This window comes from Schistocerca nitens, chromosome 9, assembly GCF_023898315.1.
Source record: "Schistocerca nitens isolate TAMUIC-IGC-003100 chromosome 9, iqSchNite1.1, whole genome shotgun sequence".
NCBI classification, from domain to species: domain Eukaryota; kingdom Metazoa; phylum Arthropoda; class Insecta; order Orthoptera; family Acrididae; genus Schistocerca; species Schistocerca nitens.
Window position 1 is genome coordinate 468,580,718 of NC_064622.1, and position 24,563 is coordinate 468,605,280.

Sequence of the window (24,563 nt, forward strand, 5' to 3'; positions counted from 1 at the left end):
CTCCGTTGCAGACGCAGTTGTGAAGGCTACGTATAGCGCAGCCACCTATCGGAACTTGATGAAACTATAGGGGCTGAAGCTGGAATATTCCATTATGTCCCACAAGAAATTCTGCTTTTTTTCACCCCAAACTGTACAATAATAAAAACTGTTGCATTAGTTACTGAATGCCCGTCATGCATTTCTGTCGTTAGGAAATTATTATAATAAAAAAATTGTCTCCCTATTTTCTTTGTTTCTACGAGTCGAGAGAGCGAAATTAAGACCATACTTCTCTCTGAGCAAGAGTAATTTTTCGCTGGGTGAAGTTTAATACCACGCCTTCCAAACTGTAGTTATTAAAAGTCACCAAGATGGCGGCAACCGTTACAGAGGCTTCTAGGTTTGTAGGACGCCAGGAGAAAAGGGATACTCTCTTGAGGGGGGGTGGGGGGGGGAGGGGGTGATTGGCGGATACGATCAACCAGGTAATGCCGTATTAACAGACCTGGAGAGTTCGCTTAGAACTCGCTTGTGAGCCGCTTTTTGTGGGAACGGCAGTTTAGGATGGCAACAGAAAATAGGGCCAATCTTGACAGTCTCTTGCTGGGAGCGAGCTTCTGAACAGGAAACAGCAGAGTCGCCCAGGCTCACTTTTGTCGGCATCCTTCAGCAGTCGAGCACGTACTGTCAGCTTAGTCAGAGTCCATCACACATGACCATGTTGGAGAAAGTCTGGTTGTGAGGGGTCGGCAATCACGTTTACTGCTGGCGAGACGTCACACTATAACCAGACGTTGTCTGCATAACGCACCGAGATGCTACAGGCTACAGGCTACAGGCTAGGTAACATACCATTATGGTCAACTGTTGCTCTTCATTGCGAGTATATCTCTCTCTCGCTCCTTTCGACGCTAGGCTCGTTTCCTCGATGTTATTCTGTAATTTTTATTTTCAGCTGATGATCACATATGGAACCTACTATTGGATGCTAGTGCTCCTTTTTCCCCGACTTCACTCCTTAGTGCTCGTTTCCTGTATGTTTGTAACGCTTAAATACCGAACGTATTTGAGTTACTGAGTCAAATTTGGGATCCTCCATCGTTATGAGTGTGGAACAGTCATTTCTGTTCACCTACAACCGTAATTTACGCGGGATGATAAGAAGGATTCCACGGACAGCCGCAAAAATTTTTGTTTTATTGGTGTACAGTCTCGGCATAAAGTCGCATCATCAGGTGGAACGCGCACTGAAGAGCCAAAGAAACTGGTACACTAGGTCCCCCGCGAGCGTGCAGAAGTGCTGCAACACGACGTGGCATGGACTCGACTAATTGCTGAAGAAGTTCTGGAAAGAATTAACACCATGAATCCTGCAGGTAGTCCATAAATCCGTAGCAGTACGAAGGGCATCCCAGATATGCCCAACAATGTGATTCTTCAGTTTCTCCCGGCGTATTTCTTGCTCGAACAGTCCACGGATGTAGTGCCGGTCCATAGTGTTCAACGGGCACAATATTTCGGCGATCAGACATGTCGCCATCGACAGGTGCGCCTCGCGTGGATCTGCACGGAGATAACTTGTCCTCCGATGCGTGATGTAGTTCGCAGCAGTTATTGCTTTGCCTCCCATGCATGCCGATGTAATGCGTCTTCACATGTAGATTGTCTTCTTGGGTGTCTCCTCAGCACAGTTCTGCAGTACTAGCTATGCAGCGAGCAGGTGTGGCCAGCGGGTGGTGACGCTGCGCGGCAGTTTGCGGCCCTGCGTCTGGATTTGGGCGTTGTGTGACCGGCCTGCACGTTCGTAAAAGGTGCAGGCGGTCGCCTGGAAGAGGTCACGGAGCAGAGGTACTTCCGCGATATCGTGAAGATAAGCGGTGGGGAAATCGTAAGGCAGGTGTAATGCCAGCCAAAGGATGCGATTCTGCAGTGTCTCCAGCTTCTTCAGGTTGGTGTCGGCGGCGTTCCCCCAGACGACGGCGGCGTATTGGAGTACAGGGCGGAGCAGCGCCTTGTAGAGAGTGATGCCCAGCCGCGGTGGTAGTTGGGAGCCGGGGTTCAGCACCGGGTACAGGATGCGGAGCCTGTTCCGCACTTTGGTCTTCACTTCGCGGATGTGCGGAACCCACGTGAGTCGGCGGTCGATGGTGACACCGAGGTAATGCGCCGTTGGACGCCACATGACAGGGCTGCCACCGACGGTGAGCGGTTGCAGACCTGCAGGAACGAGTCGCCTGGTGACGATCAGGAATTGCGTCTTGGCCCCATTGAACTGTAGACGCCACTTGACGGCCCAGGCTGCCAGGGTGTCAACGGCGAGCTGCAGACGTCGGCGCATTACGGCGGCATTGAGGCACCTCGTATATAGAGCCGTGTCATCCGCGTACAGGGCGAGCCGCACACGGTCGATCTTCGGCGCATCAGAAGTGTACAGCGAGTACAGGAGTGGCCCCAAGACCGAGCCCTGTGGCACACCGGCATTGATGCGGCGGGCGGAGGACAAGCCATGCGCGGCCCGCACATGGAAGGTCCTATTAGCAAGATAGGAACGGATGAGACGGACGTGCGACGTCGGGACCCCAAGTTCAAAAAGTTTGAATAAGAGGCCGCGGTGCCACACACTGTCGAAAGCACGCGACACGTCCAGGAACGCCGCGCCGACGAACTCGCGCTGCTCGAGGGCGACGAACGCATCTTGCACTAGCCGGAGGAGTTGGTGAACTGACGAGTGGCCCCTGCGAAAGCCGAACTGCTCTTCTGGCAGGAGGCCTTTCTCGTCAACGTGGTGCTGCAGCCGCCTGATGTACAGCCTTTCAAAGACCTTGGAGACGGCCGACAGTAAACTAATAGGTCTGTAGTTCGCAGGCTGACGCAGATCCTTCCCCATCTTCGGAATCGCCACCATCTCTGCATGCTTCCAGGACTGAGGAAAACTGCAGGACCGGAGGATTACATTAAAGACGTCGGCAAGATGAGTGACAGCCACCGACGGCAACTTCTGGAGTAGGGCGTTGGAAACTTCGTCTGGGCCCGCAGCTTTGCTGGGGTCCAGGGCACGCAGGATGGACGACACCTCCTCCGCCGTCGTCTATTCAATGACGTCATCGTCGTCGCGTGCCTCCAAGTAGCGTGGGAGCCGGTCAGCAACCAGGTCGTCGTGGACAGCGGCGGTCGGGTCTTCGATCGGCGTAAACGCAGCCTCAAAGACGCCTGCCAGGGCATCAGCCTTTGCAGCTGGTTCGCAGACAGCCTGACCGTGGACCAGCAGCGGAGGGATACGTTGCGTGCGGCGTAGGAAACGCTTCGTCGTCTGCCAGGCCGTGCCGTCGTCGAGACAGAGGGTGGCGACCTTGTTATTCCAGTCGCGATTGCGATGGTTGTCAATGGCAGCCCGGATGTCCCGACGCATCCTGTTGAGGAGGCGCTCGGTGTCGACAGTTCTTGTCCTCTGCCGGTATACCCGGTTCTTCTCAGTGATGGCCGCAAGGATGTCCGGCGGCAGCTGTCGGGAGTAGTCAGGCGGAGTGCGAGGGCGGGGCGGCGTTGCTATAGTGGCAGCGTTGATCGTGGTGGCCGCGAAGTGCAGAAGTGCTGCGTCCGCTCCAGCTTCCGCAGGGAGCGGCGCGGCGGCGAGTGAGTGCGTCACGGCTGCTCGAAACCTGTCCCAGTCGATGCCAGCAAGTGAGATGCCTCCTCTGGGCTGTTGGAGGGCGTCTAGGTCTATATCAAAAACCACTGGGACACGATCAGAAGACAGTGCCGTCCTCGTCGTGGCGGTGATCTGATGAGGGATGCCCTTGACGACCGCTATGTCGATTATATCCGGGAGGCCACGGGCAGGGAAGATTGTCGGGTCGTACGGCCCCACCACAAGCGCACGGTGACGTTCCACTACCCGGAGCAGGCAGCGGCCAGCGGCATTGGTGATCCTGGAGTTCCAGAAGACATGTTTACTATTGAAGTCCCCGGCGACGAACGCCTGCCCCCTCAAGGAGAGCAAAGCATCGACGTCAGCAGGGTCCAGTGGACGAGACGGCGGTCGATAGGCAGCGACGAACGTGATGGCGGCCGCCGAGGTGTGAACGACGACACCAGTGGCCTCCAGCGTTGCCAGTGGCGGAAGTTGTATCATGTGGTGACGAATGCCATTGCGGACGTAAACGGCTGTCCCATCACCCGCCGTCAGTGGATCGGTGCTATAGCTGGAGTAGTTGGCCACCCTGACGTCGACCCCAGGCTTCAGGTGGGTTTCGTTGATAAGGCAGACGTCGACAGCTTCGTCTCGAAGAAATTGGCGAAGTTCGCCAGCTCGAGTGCGGACGCCGTTGGCATTCCACGCGACGACCGTGAGCCCTCTAACGCTGCCCACGGTGCAGCAGGTGAGGGATGGCAGCGGTCGGGGCCGGGGCGGCCATCGGCACTGCAGCGCTGAGTTGCTGCGACAGGACTTCAATCAACTTCGTAGCACTGGACACCAGGGCAGTGAGCTGCGCGACGAGGTCGGCCAGGTCAGCGGTGGAGGCAGCTGGCGCGGCCCCGGCGCTGGAGGGGGGAGGCGTGGCTGCTGCGCTGTGAGAGCCCACCTGGGGCTGCTCGACGGACGGTACTGAGCGCTGGGCACCCACGGGGCGGCGACCCCCGCGCCGGCGGTTGGCGGGGCGCGGTCCGGCCGACGTCCCGAGAGAGGCGGTACCCGGGTCCGCCACTAGCAGCTGTGGTGGAGGCGCAGGAGCCGCAGGTATCGGCGCGGCCTCGGATGCGGCAGGAGCAGGAGCAGCCGACGCAGCCGGGACGGCGGAGGGTGCCCCTGACGTTGCCGCCGCGAAAGAGACGCCGGGCCGTCTCGTTGCCGGCTTCTTCGGACGTGGCGCTGGCGTTTGGCCACGTTGACGAGCGATGGCACGCTTCCACACCTCACACCCACGATAGCTGGCCACGTGAGCACCGCCACAGAGTGCACATGTCGGCTTCTCGGTGGGCGGACGGGGGCGCGCACGTCCTGCGTGGGCGCCGGCGCATTTAACACATCTGTCTGGCATAGAGCAGTGGCGCGCGACGTGATTGATCCCCTGGCAGCGAAAGCACTGCACAGGGCCTCTCCGGGAGCGAAGATCTTCGGTCCGAACCGGAACGTCGGCGACCCGCGTCAGTTGGTAGAGTTTGCGGTTCTCCACGGTGTCGGAGCAGACGACCAGGAAGAGCGGCATATCATCGCGTGATTTAGGCGACTTCATCTTCACGACTGCCCGGATGTAGAAGCCCAGGTCAGCGAGTTCACGATGTAGGTGATCGGCTTCCATGTTGAACGGGAGGTCGCGGATTACGATCTTCAAGACCTTGTCAGGTGCGGAAGCGTGGGTGTAGAATGGGATACCACGCTCAGACGCCTCCTGAGTGACCCGGTGATAATCGTCAGCAGTGCGAAGTGTGACCTTGTACAAGTCACGCCCGGCAGGCTTCACGGTGTACACGGCCGTTGTCCAGCTGCGCAACAACTTCTGCAGTTCCCCATAGGGCGGCCGAAACTGGAGGACCACCGGCGGAAGATGGGGGTCTTTCTTCGGCGCAGGGTCGCGCGGTAGCTGGTCCGGCGCGTCAGCGAGCGCGTCGAATGAGTTGGCGACGCAGTTGGAAGCGTCGTCGAGGACTGCATGCGTCTTGCAGTTCGCCGGGCCGGGACAAAACCGTCGGCGTCAGGGGCGAAATCTTGCTTGGCCCTCTTCTCGATCGGCGAGCTGCGAACAACGGACGTCGCGGCTGTTGCCCTCCTCTTCTGTTTCCCGCTTCGTCCGCGTGGCTGCGGGGCGGTGGAGCTCTCATCTTCAGAATCGGGGAGCGGAGCAGACAGCGCTGTCTTCAAGGTTTCCGGAGCTGTGTCAATCAAATCCGTAGCCATAGCATTGGTCGTCGTAAGTGGGGGGCCAGATGGGGCCGCCGACAGCGCAAGCGCGGCCGGACGGCGATCTGCCACACCCTTCGCGTCGCTAGCAAGCGCAGGTAGGTCCTTCTCGCGGCTGCACATCTCAGCGACTCGTCTCTCTCTTGTGTGTCGTCCGTGAACTGAGCTGAGGGCGGGCGGTTGTCTTAAATCCCCTCCCCTCGCGATGCGTTCTCTCCGCGGACCGCGCCGACGAGTCATAGGTCGGTGAGACACTGGCGTCGGTGTTAATTGCCTCGTCCGCCCTAGTTGCCCGTTCGTTTCCTTCGCTGAGCGTCTTTTTAATTAGACTCAATGCTGGTTCCCATGCCCTGCTGAGGTTGTAGCCGCAATCTCGGTTGATGAGTCCGTCCCTGGTACGAATTTCGATAAACTGTCTAACGACTCTGTCCCAGTATTTAGATGTCTGTGCCAGGACCCTGGTATGTTGGTAGTCCATTTAGTGATTTTCGGACAAACAGTGCTCTGCGACCGCCGACTTGTTGGGGTGCCCAAGTAAAGTGTGCCTCTGATGTTCTCGGCAACGATCTTCTATGGTGCGCACTGTCTGTCCAATATAAGTCTCCCCACGTTCACACGGAACCTGGTATATGCTGGCCTTCCGGAAACCGGGACTGTCTTTCACACTTCCCAATAATGCTCGCGTTTTATTTGGTGGGCAAAAGACAGTTCCTACTCAGTGTTTCCTCAATATTCGTCCTATTTTCCCCGATAGTGCGCCAGTATACGGTATATAGGCAGTGGCCATCTCTTTCTCCGTGACTTCTTCCGTCTCCACACGCTGTACTGTAGAGGTGGGGTGGAGAGCGCGTCTGATCTGCCATTCCGAGTACTCTTTTTTTCCGGAATACAGTTTTGAGGTGTTCCAACTCTTGTGGCAGACTCTCTGCATCAGAGATGGTGCGCGCCCTGTGTACCAGTGTTTTCAGCACTCCATTCCTCTGCACAGGGCCGTGGCAGCTATCTGCCTTCAAATACAGGTCGGTGTGCGTTTTCTTCCTGTATACCCTGTGGCCCAGGTTGCCATCCGCTCTTCTTTCGATCATGACGTCCAGGAATGGCAATCTTCCCTCTGCTTCGGTCTCCATAGTGAATTTGATCTTCGGATGTATGGAGTTCAGGTGTGTAAGGATGTCTAGGAGCTTGTCCCTTCCATGGGGCCAGATCACGAACGTGTCATCCACATAATGTAGAAAACAAGTAGGTGTCCATTTGGATGACGCCAAAAGTTCCTCCTCGAAGTACTTCATATAGAAATTCGCGACCACAGGCGAGAGTGGGCTCCCCATTGCGACTCCTTCTGTTTGTTAATAGTATTCTCAATTAAAGAGAAGAAGGTCAGCATACTTTCCAGCAAAGAAGACTTACGATCTTAAAGGTAAGTTACCTCGGAACGTTATTCCATGTGACATTATGCAACATATGAACTTAGTAATTTGTATCTTCCAAAGATTTGCAATGATTCTATGTGCAAAAGTCACTCCACATAGTGTTTTTAGGAGTTTCAAAATGTACTTTTTTCGGTTGGTCGCCTAAAATGTTTGGAGTTTCCTCCGTATTTATTATTTCCTCACCATGTGTTACACTTATCATTGTTATAGTTAGTAGTGTGGCATCGTCCAGAGATCGCAGTTTCACACCAAAGTCGGCAACGCGAGTTAATACCGCAGACATTAACATGGGCTCACTGCGATCTGTGACGACATAGGGAAGGCGCTCCTGTAGACCATAGCTCCCCTATCAGTGCTGTGGCGCCCTCACACTGTCAATATAGTGTCGAACATGCAAGAGGTCAGCCCTGTTCGTGGCCTCAGTTTCAGCAGTCAATATCATCTAGTAGGACAGAATTAGTTGAAGTCTCAGCAGAACACGCAGATGTTTTAATGTTCAACATTGTACTTTAAGAGACCAGATTCTGATTGTATCAATCAAGTGATGATTTCACAAATGACAGTTGTAAATATTCTACGTTGTCAGAACACTCAGAGCACTAAAACAACACACAATTGTGATCACTTGATTGTAGTTTCGTCACAAGAAGTAGTACCTCTAGATGTACAGAACTGAATATATTGTGTCTTACTAGAATTGCAAGTATCATCAGTGGCACCAGTCAATGGCACTGTTAAGAACAACCTTCACCATTCCTTCTCTTGCTGTATGTATGCTTGGACTGATTACAATACTAATATCATTCCAAAAACAACTAAATCTGATTTTCGTATAAGAGTTGGAAGATCGTTTATATATGCAGACCTAAGATTGAGCAGCGTGAACATGCCATAGCCTAGCTGGCTTTTGTAGGGAACTTTGAGGTCGTGTCCTGGCTTAATACACAAAAAGTGTCCTGTATGCAATTGTTAACATCGACTTCACATGCTCCACTGTGGTACACTGCAAACAGTTACCATTTACACCTTGCGCAAGTCTTAAACTTCTGGAAAAAGTCTACACTATTCATAAATAACAACATTAGCAGGTAAACATTTTTAATGAAAATTGTTTTAGCAGTAAACAAATCAGATCTATTTATGGATAAAGTCTTACCTGGAAGTTAGAAACAAAACAATATACAACGGATGAAGCAAAAAAGGGCTGATTACTACCTGCTGTTATGGGCCTGAATAGTAAGGGGTAAGAAATCATAAATTTTTAGTAGAACTCTTTAACATTGCCACAGGGAAAAGCAAACAATGTCCGAGACAGAGGCAGGAGCAGGAAGCCGGACACTGTGTCTCAAGTGGTTCAGGCCATACCACATACAACATCGCCTGTCAAGTAAAAATACACTTTCAGCAGATAGAAGACTGACAGAAAATGAAAGTAAGTGAGAAAAGCATGTTTGTTTGTTTTAAGATGTGATGAAAGAAATTCTGTCTCTTATAGAAGATGATGCAGCAAGGACTGTCACAGTAGGTAACAGAACGTTAAGTGAATATAGCAAAATAAGGAGGACGTATGTGGTCATTATGAACTGAACCTCACGTCATAGACTCATGTTAGCTCTCTCAAATATTCCAGCATTCCAACTTTCGTCGTGAGTTGGCCAAGGGATCGATGGAATTTACAGTAATAGCATTCGATTACATGATTACGATACTGTAGTGAATCTATGTCCTAGATGCTCCAACACAGTTTACGACTTGCTGAAAATGTAATCGATATGGTGGTCTTTACCCTCTGACCTATGCGCTGCTCGCCACTACCATCCACTGCATCTACTGATAGAGAAACTGTCTTCTGGAAACACCACACGCTAGGGTAGTGACAGCATTGGACCTCAATGGAGAAACCAGCAATGGGGTCTTTGAGGCTCGTAATCCTGTTTAACACTAAGGTGCCTCCGGGTGTTGAAATATAGCAGGCAGTAGCGAGATCAATCGACCCCACGGCTACCAACACAGGTACATCATGGATGGCTCATCAGTGGCCATCGTCGAATTGGGAGTGGAACACTCCTGCAGCCAGTGCGAGAGCAGTTCGTGCTGGGCAGTGGCTGCCTATGCTCACCAACAACTCGCCACAGCGCCAGGGCCTCTAACATCTTCTTCTGGGTGTGCAACCTCTAATCTGAATGGACAGAAGTCGGCTAGAATTCAACACGCCTTTGAATGAACAACAGCCAAGGCTTGTGAGGAAGTCGACGACTTGTAAACACTGCAAATTAATGATTGAACTCTATGTTTTCTAGCGTCAAATACTCTTCACAGGTTCTGAGCTCGGGCAGAGGTGTCTCCACTCCGCCCTTCTGTATTTCTAAACACTGTTTTGATGTGTTTGCTGGTGCATACCTTGTCAATGGAATAATTTTAGATTTTTTCAAATATTAAGGCGATCCCTTTCCCATTCTTTCAGCTCCCATGACTAGTGAGAATTTACCATATCATGTGTGTCAATAATATCCACTAAAAATTTTGTTTTGATCACTAATATATTCTATTATCTTTGCTTTTTCCTAGATTTTGTTTTTATATTTCCATTTCTTCATAAAAACGATAGTATTCACAACCTCACTTTCACCATTCACGTGTCAAACTATATCACACATCTCACAAAGACACATGTAATTTTAGGTATGAAGCGTGAACGAAAACTACCACTCGTGGCAGGCGTGATGCAGTACAGGAGTAAAGCAATAGTGGCATTGCAGGAGACTGTCTTGTCACAAGTAATCGATTGAGATAAGAAAGTCGCTCGTGTTAAAGGCATCTTAGGACACAGTACAAACAGCTAACTGCGCCTACAGAGACCGTCCACCATTGGAGGAGAGTGAAGATATGGTCGTGTACTACTAGTGGTAATTATGAATTGTTGGTACAGTTGATAACATTGATGCCTACTGACTGAATCTTGCAAGACTGTTCCACTTGTACTAAAACCCCAAAAAAGTTCAAGTTTAGACAGTGCGTTCACAGAGGGCGGTATAAGAGATGTAAATTATGTATGGCTATGCTTTTAAATCCACGTTTAGCAGAGATTAAGACAATCCGTCCTCGGACTATCTTAGTTGTTGTGCAGGATACTTTCTACCTGGCCATCGTTTTCTTTGTCAAGTACAATTTTAATTCCTGTGATTCTAAGTTATGAAAAAGGAAGCTATATTATTCAGAATAATGTTCAAAAGGGACTTCATTATGAAATTTTAAAGAATGTAGCAACTAGTCGCGGAAACATGGCTTATTTATATTGTTGCAAATCGATTTCGACTGATATCAGTCATCACCAGTTCATTTTTCTAACCAATACTTCTACTTATAGCATGTATCGGTTAGAAAAATGCACCGATGATGACTGATAAAAGTTGAAATGGATATGCAACAAAATAAATAAATTATGTGTCCATGACTGGTTGCTACATTCTTTATAATTATATATTTCACAGTCGCTTCACATAAAGGGAACCTTATGGAGCCCAACATTCAAAACTTCATAATGATGTATTTATTTCCTAAAAACCACATACTGATAATACCGACAAAATTAAAAATGATTAACTGGAAACTAACAATTACCTAAGTGCATAGACAGAACTAGGTCAATAGCTCCTATTGGCGACTGACAATTATGGTGCACAGTGTTGTCAACTATCATTCACTGAAAATAGCAAAATAGTCTCGTAAAAAGACCAGATACGGTTAAATTTTAATGTTTACGTCAAATAAATAAAAAAATTAAAAAGAAAACATAGACCTACCAAAAATAAATATCATCCCCATCTGCCTCATTTTCTTTGCTAGTGCTGCTGATTTCCCTGGACTCCCCCCTGTATGCGCTTCTGTACCAACAAGCTTCGTATTCGTTCCGGGACTTTGTGCGAGAAACAACACTTATGATGGCATCTCATTCTGTGCCATATAGTGAGAACAGTAGAAACCGTACGCATTTCAAGTCGGCCTCCAAGTTTCTTCTCATAACGTTTACCTGGCTAAAAATTCCCTCCACTTCCGCATTGGAGTGTGGTGGAGTTAAAAATACTGAAAATGCCAGTGAGATGAACTATATAAAACGATTTTCGCCTCTCACATCACAGTACTGACTAAATTCCTGCTGGAATTCAGAAGGGGTGTTTGATTTATCTTTGTTTCGCCTCTTGTTTTTAATTTTGTCGTGATTTTACTCAAAACCCATAGCTAACACCAAACCAGTAATAGGTTTTGCATTGTTTTCAGTGTTTCTTTGACACTTATCAACGATATTTTGAAGCTTCTGAACCAGCTTTTTCTGAAATTCACCATCTGTCTTGTGAAGTTCTCATTGCATCATCAGATGGATTGGAGATTTTCAGTTGATTTTCGACTGTGTAGCCGAGACATGGGAATGTATTAACATAATTATTAAAACTGCTCTAATTCAGTTTTGCCGTTATTTCTACATTTCAAAGCATACAAAATGCTTTATTTGTGTCTGTTACAACCGACTGTATCCACTGCCTAAGTATAATTCCACACTCACTGCTCACGCACACTATAAATGAGAAACTTCACACAACAGTTTTGTGGTGTGTTTCCAAGGAAGTGCCATTGCATTACTGGAAGCTCTTAGGTCTTTAGCTGACAGATCTGGTGTCTGGTTTTCTACAGACAGGGGAATCACCAAGTTGGATGTCATATGATACAGGAGATAAGACACCTTTATCATGATGCCATAAGTAGTAAGGGGTATGTTGAATGCAAATGGCATGTTTTTAATGCACAGCATTTTTAAAACTTATTTAAATTATATTATATCATATTATTTTATATTTATAAGGAGTTTCAGTGTGAAGATGGTCATCCACCATGATTTATTAAATAAAACGATTTTAATATTTTACATTTAATTCACTGTTGGAGGGCCATCAAACACTAAATTACCATGAAAAAAAATGAAAAATTCCAGATCATGAAATTCATTATTATTGTTTTGAAGTTTCTTCGTTCCTTTATATGTCATTTTAATATCACCTCCTTCAAAAAATTTCTGTTTAGATAAATATTTTTAAACTCGTTATTCAGTTCCAAGCATATTTTATCTTTGGATCTAGTATTTAAATATTCACAATTGGTTGTATAAAAAATTTACTTGTAGTTCACTAATCAAAAAATTTAGTATTGTTAGCATTTTTGAGCTTCTTCAGTAAGCTTCCATTTACAGACAGAAAAAATTATTAATGAAATTGAAAATATGCATGGTATTGTATCATAATTCTCTAAGACTATTCTTTTATCATACTGAAATGAAAATTCTTTCTATAACTGTTTTGTTTATTACAGTTTTAGTATTTACATTACTAGTTATTTGATTGTACTCGAATTTTCTATCACTTATCCTCAACTAATCTTATAATAGATTCGCCATTTCGCGTTTGAATATTCTTACAGTTACAATGAATCCCTTTATTTTCATTTCTCTACTTTTATCATTTTCTCAAAATAATAACCTTTTGGTTCAGTTGAATCCCAAACTATAATCCAGTTATTTCCTAATCTATCTGTCGAATTACTTAGTGTACAGCTTGTTTCAACAATATTTTCACCATTAGCAATATATACTATACTGTCTGTCTAAAAATATATAAAAACTTTTCTAGCTTATCCAACATATCATATAAGCAGTGCCTTGCATTTGATGGACCGAAATCTGCTATAAAAATATTTGTAGCTCTGTTATTCTCCACATAATAATTCTGAAAACTGTTCTTTACCTGAACCATATTGTCATTAACAAAATTTAAATTTATGTTATCTAATCAATCATCAAATTATCTATCTATATCCGAATCCTGCTCCAGCTACTGCTGGGTCTGGGTGCTGAGGAGTCCTCTCCATTTGGCTCAGTCCTCCCACCACTTTTCTTCCTCCACTTGCTGCCAGGTCACTCCTCTCCTTTCTACAGATATTCTCGTTCCCATTTTCCACCGTGTTCTTGGGCGCCATCCATCTTTAGTTCTTCCATAATTTCGGGGAGTCGCCGCCCATGCATCCTCTTAACATCCCCATACCATCTTAATCTCTTTTTTTCCATTTATTCTCTCATACTTTCTTGTTTAAGTCTCCTTTCTAATCTCTACATTCATTACTCTGTCCATTCTTGTTTTTCCCTTAACTGCTTTGAGAAATTTCATTTCACCTGCTTGCGGTCTGCTCCAGTCCCTTTCTGTCATAGTCCATGTTTCTCCACCATAGGTGACAATAGGGAAGTCATAATTCTTATACATAAGGAGTTTTGTTTTTTCTGGAACTTCCTTATTCCAAATCAGGTGTTTTATTGTTTGCTAGAAATTGCCTCACTTCTGTAACCTCCTAATAATTTCGTTAGTTATTCTTCCATCCCTAGATATTTCACTCCCTAAATAAGTGAAAATTTCTACCACTTTGAGGGGTTCTCCATTCAAGGTAATATTTCTGTTGATCCCTTTCTCTCTTCCAAATACCATTAGTACACTCTTATCTTTATTTTTAATCCATACCTTTTCATTATATCCTTCCACAGATCAAGACAGCTACCCATATTACCATATCATCTGCAAAAATCATCTTTTTGTCTTTTTATTTTACTTCTTTAACTGCCCTATTCCTTACATCACAACATTAAAAAGTGCAGGAGATAGAATACTTCCTTGCTCAAGTCCTTGACTTATTTCGAAGTATTCAGAGTTCCCCAATGGTGTTCTAATTCTACAACTGTCTTCTGTGTACATTTTCAAATAGTATCTCATAAAATTGTTGTAAATCTATAACATACTCCTATTTTGTCATTGTTTAAATTTTCCCCACAGTGAATGTAGACATATTTCGGCACCAGCTCGTTTTCTTGGATTTTCTTTTATCTCATCAAGAGTTAATAACTATTTTTTTAGACATTTTACATACATCTTCTTAGTTTTAAACATACATTTACTGATGTGCATTTTCAACTTCTCGCGGCGTAATGAATAATCCATTAAATTTCGGGCATGCAGCCGCGCAAATAAAATTTCTTCTACTGATATTTCGGCCGCGTATCGTCGGGCCATCTTCAGAGGGAGTCACAAGACTGACGACAAAGTGCCAAGCGCGGCCTTATATGCTCCACCGCGGCGGTACTGCGCATGTGGGTCACAGATGCTGGTCGGCGGCAGAGACATACGCTTACACATGCGCCGCCTCTGGCGAAGGCGTACGGACATTCGATTTGCTTATCGATGTTTGATCGGCGGCGGTGACACGATGACGACTTCTCTACAATTTAATTACTCCAAGAGCTGGATTCCATGCTTTGTCCAAATTAAAACCGTTATCTCTGTTTATTAAATTGTTGGCTAATCGAATTTCTATAGCTTCCTTGAATACAGATTCCCAAAAAGAAGAGGTGGATGTTAAAATCTTCACATCACTGTAATTCATGGAATGACCCGTATCAATACAATGTTCGGCCACAGCTGACTTGTCTGGTTGTAATAAGCGTGTGTATCTTCGGTGCTCCACACACCTCTCATGAACAGTGGGTGTTGTTTGACCTATATATGACTGCTCACAATTTCCGCAAAGAATCTGGTACACACCCGCCTTACGAAACAGTAAATCGTTCTTCACAGAGCTGAGTAAAGCCGCAATCTTCGTGGGGGGCCGGAAGATCACCTTAACACAGTGTTTCTCAAGAATACGGCCTATCTTTGAAGAAAGAGCACCCACGTAGGGCAGAAACGCCCTAGATCTGAAGAAATTACTATCTTCTTCCCCATCACATACCTGCTTTTTAGGTTTTGCATCGAATGCTCTACGAATTTGTTGCGGAGAATATCCATTCGATTTAAAAATGCTCTTGAGGTATGTTAGCTCTCCTTGTAAATTGTCTTCATCGGATATACAGTGCGCCCGATGCACTAAGGTCTTAAGGACACCCATGGTCTGAGAATGGTGATGGCAGCTACTGACATGAAGATATAGATTTGTGTGCGTTGGTTTCCGATATACGGCATGTCCTAATGTGCCATCACTTTTACGGCGAACGACAACATCCAGAAAGGGGAGGCAACCGTCTTTTTCTATTTCCATAGTAAATTTAATGCTAGCATGGATGGAATTCAAATGCTCAAGAAATCGATGTAATTCATCCATACCATTGGGCCATACCACGAATGTGTCGCCCACGTACCTCCAGAAGACCGTAGGTTTAAAGCATGCTGAGTCCAGTGCCTTGTCCTCGAAGTCTTCCATGAATAAATAAGCTACCAGAGGGGAGAGGGGGCTTCCCATGGCAACACCGTCAATTTGCTCATAAAATTCACCATCAAAGTGAAAATAAGATGATAAAAGCACATGTTCAAATAAGGCCGTAATGTTCTTATCAAAATGTTGGCTGATAAGAGATAAAGAGCCCTTTTAAGGTATCTTGGTGTATAATGATACCACGTCAAAACTAACAAGCACATCCATACTATTTAGCCTGACATTGCTGTCTCTGAATAAAATCCATAGAATTACGAATGTGGTGACTACATTTTCCTACCAATGGTTTTAATAAGGAAGGATATTTGGCAGAAAAATATGTTGGTGAACCAATAGTGCTCGTTATAGGTCTCATAGACAAGCCCTCTAGACGCTCATCCTTACCCACCTTGTGAACTTTAGGAAGACCATAAAATCTCGGTGGTACTGCACCTCGTACTTTTAAACTTCTTATGATTTCCATCGGTAGTGATGAAGCGTTCAGCAAGGCAACAGTCATTATTGTCACCTTGTTAGTAGGATCTTTGTTAATCTTCCGGTATGCACCAGAACTAAGTAGACCACATATCTTTTCCTTGTAAACTTCCTGAGGCAAAAGGACGGTAGCATTACCTTTATCAGCACGCAGGACGACTGTATCAGTATCCTCACGCAGCTTTCGTATCGCACGTCTTTCTTCCTTGGAAACGTTGCTTCTTTGTGGACGATGCTTCGTGATTCCTTGACAGGTTTCTCGTCTGATTTCTTCCGCAGAAGCCTCTGATAGTGGACGGACAGCTTCTTCAATGGCACTGATGAAAGATGATATGGGCTAAATCTTTGGAGTAGGGGCAAAATTTAGCCCTTTACTTAAGACAGACAACGTAGCTTCGTCCAATTCCTTACCCGTCAAATTTATGACAAGGCGTCGAATAACAGAGTCCACCTGAGAAGGCTGGTCCAATCGGCTGTACTTGGTAATCTGTCTTTTTGTGGCCACTTCTCGAACCCAGTCAGACTTAGCCCATGTCGTGCCATCGATCCAGTCCCAGGAGTCAGGAGATAAAACAGCTGCTACCTTCAGATGCAGATGATACAGATGTTCAGAAACAATGTCCAACTTCCGACGAGTAAAACGAATTCTTTCTGACAATAGCGGAACCAGCCCTATGTAAAATTCTATTTACTGCAGCATTCTTAACAAAGTGATCCAACCTTGGAAATTTTGGGACAACTCCATGGTCACGGCACTTCAGTAAGAAACTGAAGGAGCTCAATAGTCTTGCTCTCTGGTGTCTTAATTTCTCCAAACTATGGACCCATGAAACCATCTCCTCCCTGAAGAGGTACTTCATGTGCATTTTCAACTTCTCGCGGCGTAATGAATAATCCATTAAATTTCGGGCATGCAGCCGCGCAAATAAAATTTCCTCTACTGATATTTCTGCCGCGTATCGTCCGGCCATCTTCAGACTCGCTCTGAAGATGGCCGAACGATACGCGGTCGAAATATCAGTAGAGGAAATTTTATTTGTGCGGCTGCATGCCCAAAATTTAATGGATTAAACATTTACTGGTTTCTAATTTAATTTTCATAAATACTTTCATGTAATTCCTAAACAACAGGTTGTTGTTATGTCTAAAATTCCACAATTTGTAGAAATTTAAAATTTTGTATCCTTTTTCTATAGCGTTATTTACTTAATCAGTTATCCATGTTCCAATAAAACGTCTTTCATCATCATTGTGATTACATTCATTTATTCTTACTTCCATACATTTCATGTGTAAAGGAAACAACAGCTTTTAATTTTTATCGATCTTCATCAATCATCATCAAACAGCGCGATACACTCCTCTAGGTACCACTACTTTACATTTCATAACCCCATACCAGCTCTGTGGGATGAAGTAGTGAAGGCGGCAGAGGATCAAGTAGGTAAAAAGACAAGGACTAGTAGAAATCCTTGGGTAACAAAAGAAATATTGAATTTAATTGATGAAACGAGAAAATATAAAAATGCAGTAAATGAAGCAGGCAAAAAGGAATACAAACGTCTCAAAAATGAGATTGACAGGGATGGCTAGAGGACAAATGTAAGGATGTAGAGGTTTATCTCACTAGGGGTAAGATAGATACTGTCTACAGGAAAATTAAAGAGACCTTTGGAGAAAAGAGAGCCACTTGTATAAATATCAAGAGCTCAGATGGAAACCCAGTTCTAAGGAAAGAAGGGAAAGCAGAAAGGTTGAAGGAGTAAATAGAGGGTCTATACAAGGATGATGTACTTGAGGGCAATATTACGGAAACTGAAGAGGGTGAAGATGAAATGGGAGACACGATACTGCGTGAAGTGTTTGACAGAGCACTGAAAGACCTGAGTCAAAACAAGGCCCCGGGAGTAGACAACATTCCATTGGAACTACTGCCGGCCTTGGGAGAGCCAGTCCTGACAAAACTCTACCATCTGGTGAGCAAGATGTATGAGACCGGTGAAATACCCTCAGACTTCAAGAAAAACGTAATAATTCCAATCCCAAAGAAAGCACGTGTTGACAGATGTGAAAATTACCGAATTATCAGTTTAATTAGTCACTGCTGCAAAATACTAACTCTAATTCTTTACAGACAAATGCAAAAACTGGTAGATGCCGACCTTGGGGAAGATCAGTTTGGATTCCACAGAAATGTTGGAACACGTGAGGCAATACTGACCCTACGACTTATCTTAGAAAATAGATTAAGGAAAGGCAAACCTACGTTTCTAGCATTTGTAGACTTAGAGAAAGCTTTCGACAATGTTGACTGGAAACTCTCTTTCAAATTCTAAAATGGCAGGGGTAAAATACAGGGAGCGAAAGGCTATTTATAATTTGTACAGAAATCAGATGGCAGTTATAAGAGTCGAGAGGCATGAAAGGGAAGCAGCGGTTGGGAAGGCAGTGAGACAGGGCTGTAGCCTGTCCCCAATGTTATTCAATCTGTATATCGAGCAAGCAGTAAAGGAAACAAAAGAAAAATTCGGAGTAGGTATTAAAATCGATGGAGAAGAAATAAAAATGTTGAGGTTTGCCGATGACATTGTAATTCTGCCAGAGACAGAAAAGGACTTGGAAGAGCAGTTGAACGGAATGGACTGTGTCTTGAAAGGGGATATAAGATGAACATCAACAAAAGCAAAGCAAGGATCATGGAATATAGTCGAATTAAGTTAGGTGATACTGAGGGAATTAGATTAGGAAATGTGACACTTAAAGCAGTAAAGGAGTTTTGCTATTTGGGGAGCAAAATAAGTGACGATTGTCGAAGTAGAGAGGACATAAAATGTAGACTGGCAATGGCAAGTAGAGCGTTTCTGAAGAAGAAAAATTTTTTAACATCGAGTATAGATTTAAGTGTCAGGAAGTCGTTTCTGAAAGTATTTGTATGGAGTGTAGCCATGTATGGAAGTGAAACATGACGATAAATAGTTTGGACAAGAAGAGAATAGAAGCTTTTGAAATGTGGTGCTACAGAAGAATGCTGAAGATTAGATGGGTAGATCACGTAACTAATGAGGAGGTATTGAATAGAATTGGGGAGAAGAGGAATTTGTGGCACAACTTGACAAGACGAAGGGATCGGTTGGTAGGACATCATCTGAGGCATCAAGGGATCACAAATTTAGCATTGGAGGGCAGCGTGGAGGGTAAAAATCGTAGAGGGAGACCAAGAGATGAATACACTAAGCAGATTCAGAAGGATGTAGGTTGCAGTAAGTACTGGGAGATGAAGAAGCTTGCACAGGATAGAGTAGCATGGAGAGCTGCATCAAACCGGTCTCAGGACTGAAGACAACAACAACAACAATAGCATTTTTTAGAATAACATCTCGCTTTTATATTTTGTTGTATGACTTACAGTATAATAACCATAGTAATGTTCAGTTGGATAGAAACTACAAAATCAATATACCTTATTTTTGTGTTAACACTATTTGCTTTAGCTCTTAATTTTATTGTATTTGTGCAATTCTTCTTTAAAAACAGCTCTTGGATTCAGTGGTTTGATAATTACAGGCAAATGTTTTAATTTCTTAAGTTTTACATACACTGTTGAGTTATTCCAATTACATTTTCAAATCTCTAATAAATTACATGCAGAATTTCTGTACTTGTGGCTAACATCTTTTGATATCAATGTTCCACTGACTATCTATTTTTGTTGACAATCGTTTTAGTTTTAGAATCTTTTTTACAACCAAAGCAATAACGGTCATGGTTATTGATAAAGAGCATTGTTTTCTTTATCAAAGCCATCAGCTTTAGCTCCTGCTACTTTTGCTTCACCACCATGAGCAGCATGTTATTATTGTTTAAACTATTTAACCAAGCTATAGATTCTTTACATTAAATTTCATTTTGTACTTTATTCAATTCAGCAGTTCTTTTATTAGGTAAATATTTAGATGCATATATAGCCACTCATATTCTGTCAATTTATATTAGCTACTTCTAGGAATTGTTCTTTTTTTAGTTCTAAACAACCTCTTCCTAACATATGTGCATCAGAAATATAGTATTTGTTAATTTCTTTTTTCATATTGAACACATAATTATCTTTAAATTTTTGACTATGCCATTTGAGAATTATTTCCTTATTGTAACTTTTTCTAGTATCAGCACAATAATATTTGATACAAAGAATTGGTCCTATGAAATTTGCATTCCCCAGCGCATTGAATAAATGTTGGAAGTAACCTTTCTTTGCTCTTTCTGATCAATTTACGAAGTTGGTTTCTATAAAATTGCTGCTGTTTATAATTTTCAGGTCTAATTGTTTTTTATACCATAACATGAATTTAGTTTCTGTGTACATAGTATGTGGTCTTTGTTGTTTTTTCAACACAGTATTTCAGAATGAATTGTGAATCACAGTCCTTAGCATAATGAACTATAAATTGTATAATCATTATGTTTAGTAGCTATCACCCACAAACAGAATTCATCATTTGTTTTACATTTATAAACAGCATTAACCTCAAAATTGTGTACTATCATGAGAATTGGAATATGTATTCGTGTTTCTTGTAGAGTTCCATAATCAAACCACATGTATTTTTCTGTATAGCTAGAAGGAATTTTCTTCGGGGATACTTTTTTACAGCATGTACACTATTTTCCTTTACCTATATTACTGTTCTTTTAATATTCAAAAATATAACAACCATTGTTACTACATGTTTTACAACCTTTGCATATATGTTCTTCACTAAATTTTCTTTCACATACACCACATATCTGGATTTTGTATTGCATATACCACTTGTGATTTTTAATTTCTACACTCCTTGAAATTGAAATAAGAACACCGTGAACTCATTGTCCCAGGAAGGGGAAACTTTATTGACACATTCCTGGGGTCAGATACATCACATGATCACACTGACAGAACCACAGGCACATAGACACAGGCAACAGAGCATGCACAATGTCGGCACTAGTACAGTGTATATCCACCTTTCGCAGCAATGCAGGCTGCTATTCTCCCATGGAGACGATCGTAGAGATGATGGATGTAGTCCTGTGGAACGGCTTGCCATGCCATTTCCACCTGGCGCCTCAGTTGGACCAGCGTTCGTGCTGGACGTGCAGACCGCGTGAGACGACGCTTCATCCAGTCCCAAACATGCTCAATGGGGGACAGATCCGGAGATCTTGCTGGCCAGGGTAGTTGACTTACACCTTCTAGAGCACGTTGGGTGGCACGGGATACATGCGGACGTGCATTGTCCTGTTGGAACAGCAAGTTCCCTTGCCGGTCTAGGAATGGTAGAACGATGGGTTCGATGACGGTTTGGATGTACCGTGCACTATTCAGTGTCCCCTCGACGATCACCAGTGGTGTACGGCCAGTGTAGGAGATCGCTCCCCACACCATGATGCCGGGTGTTGGCTCTGTGTGCCTCGGTCGTATGCAGTCCTGATTGTGGCGCTCACCTGCACGGCGCCAAACACGCATACGACCATCATTGGCACCAAGGCAGAAGCGACTCTCATCGCTGAAGACGACACGTCTCCATTCGTCCCTCCATTCACGCCTGTCGCGACACCACTGGAGGCGGGCTGCACGATGTTGGGGCGTGAGCGGAAGACGGCCTAACGGTGTGCGGGACCGTAGCCCAGCTTCATGGAGACGGTTGCGAATGGTCCTCGCCGATGCCCCAGGAGCAACAGTGTCCCTAATTTGCTGGGAAGTGGCGGTGCGGTCCCCTACGGCACTGCGTAGGATCCTACGGTCTTGGCGTGCATCCGTGCGTCGCTGCGGTCCGGTCCCAGGTCGACGGGCACGTGCACCTTCCGCCGACCACTGGCGACAACATCGATGTACTGTGGAGACCTCACGCCCCACGTGTTGAGCAATTCGGCGGTACGTCCACCCGGCCTCCCGCATGCCCACTATACGCCCTCGCTCAAAGTCCGTCAACTGCACATACGGTTCACGTTCACGCTGTCGCGGCATGCTACCAGTGTTAAAGACTGCGATGGAGCTCCGTATGCCACGGCAAACTGGCTGACACTGACGGCGGCGGTGCACAAATGCTGCGCAGCTAGCGCCATTCGACGGCCAACACCGCGGTTCCTGGTGTGTCCGCTGTGCCGTGCGTGTGATCATTGCTTGTACAGCCCTCTCGCAGTGTCCGGAGCAAGTATGGTGGGTCTGACACACCGGTGTCAATGTGTTCTTTTTTCCATTTCCAGGAGTGTAGTTCTAGAATACAGTTTCTATATTTTTGAAGTTACATATATGTTGTTTGTATCTCAAATGAATCCTTTTACATTCTTCACATTTATAAGCTATATCACAAACTTCTTTGTGATTGTTTAAGCATTCTTCGTTATAGGAGTATCTTGTCATGTTTCACAATATATCTTATTTGCTTCAGTATTGTGCACTGAAACATTGCACAATACACATTTTTTTATCTCTATCTTGCATTTATGTTTGCTCTTGTTGTTATATGTTTTGTTACTGTTACCATAGAAATATGATGATCCTAAGAATCTTGACATACTGTTCATTAGACGAAAATTGCTACTACTTTTACATACATATTTTTCTATTTCTTTGTCAGGACCATGATACACACCTAAAATAAATAATTGAAATTTTAGGCACATACAACATTTATTTGAATGGAGAGTATCTGCTCAAGATTTTTTATATCACCTAGAGTAAATCCTTCTGCATTGTATTCTCCTTATTGGTTATGTAATATCCTAGTTAACTCTTTTTGTAATCTGTATTTATCTCCTTCTCTAATTTTCTTAATTTCACCAGTAGTTAGTTCTCTGCCTAACTGTGGAACTGTTATTGCTATAGGAGAACACAGGTTATCATTAATATTAATTCTAATAATGCATCTTTTTATCTTTTTATCGTTAGCTACATTTATTATCTTATTACATTTGCCACCTCTTGGATTCGCTAACATTTGAATATTAAGTGTAGTATTTGCTACATCAATAGACTCAGTAGATATGTATTTATCTGATTGAACACATTGTTTATTGTTATTTGACATTTTATTGCCTGTGGAAATTGGATAAAACATATTGGCTTTATTTTTGTTATACTCAACTAATCTCATTTTCTAAATTTAGTTCTCTTTTTAGCTACTTCTGCCATAGTATTAAGTGCTTTCGTTATATAGTCTGTTTTCTCACTATCAAGTTTACTAATATTAGCAGTGTTAATGACAATTTTATATTCAACAGGTTAAGCTTTAAACTTTTTGTTCAATTTATATTTTTTCTTTAACCTCAAATAAATCATTTTAAGACAGTTTTCGTTGCGCAGATATTTTACTACTGAATGGATAAATTTGATCTAGTCTCACTATTTCATCTTGTCTTGGTGGTCACGTTTTTTCAAAAACATCATCAACAAATCTGTAAAAGTAGTTTATATTAGGTATACGTTTTTGTCTAGTTTTAGTCTTTTGGAATAATTCTTGTTGAAACTGAAAAATTTGTTAAATAATTGAACTAATTGTGATTTATTCTAGCCTCTAAACCAAGATTTTTAGCTCTAGTTTTGAGTTCACTGGCCTCACATAATTGAGAGCCCTTGTAGGAATAGGTAAATTATGCAATATAATTAAATTAATTAAATCAATTTGTTGTAATTAATTACGTGATTTCTTCTACATAATCATGAAGTACTCTGTCATGAACTGCTGCATTTTAGTTACTTATTTAATAAAAAAATTGTTTATTGGCACTTTAAAATATGGTCAGCCAGATTTTGTTATTTTTGATATTGGAATATGGATATCTGCAAAAAGCGATTTGACCATTCTAGAGAATAACATTTTTATGAAAATGTAAAGGTAACTGTATCATTCATCTTACAAAATTTGAATCCTCATATTGTTTTTATTAATGAATCAGGGTTATATTCGTTAATCATGAAATCAAAAATGGAACAAGCTGAGCAATTGCACGATTGAGTAACAGAAGAACTATTATTGTCAGTTCCAAAACATGGTCAATAAAAATTACAAGGAACTACTGAAAATTTGCAAGAACAAATCGAAGATTTAAAAATTGATATGTGGCTATGTGTGAGGTGAAGAAAAGATGAATTTCAATATTTAAAAAGATGAGAAGAATCACTTGTATGAATTTGAGTATATGTCAAAGAATAAAGCTACAAATGTTGGTACATGTACTTGAAGATAGACACCCAAATTGTGAAGGAATAATAAGAATAGAGTATAATACAAACTAGATTGACTTTTATGATAAAATGAAAGAGGAACTGAATCAAAGTATTAATTTTTACAGAAATTACTTACATTAGATAATGAATATACTGAAGAACTACTTTTACAGGATGTAAGAAATCTTTTATAAAATAACCTGAATTACGTATCTTTTCTTCTTCTAATTGTTTCCCTTTTTTTTTTTATTTGTTACTGAGTTTGGTACTC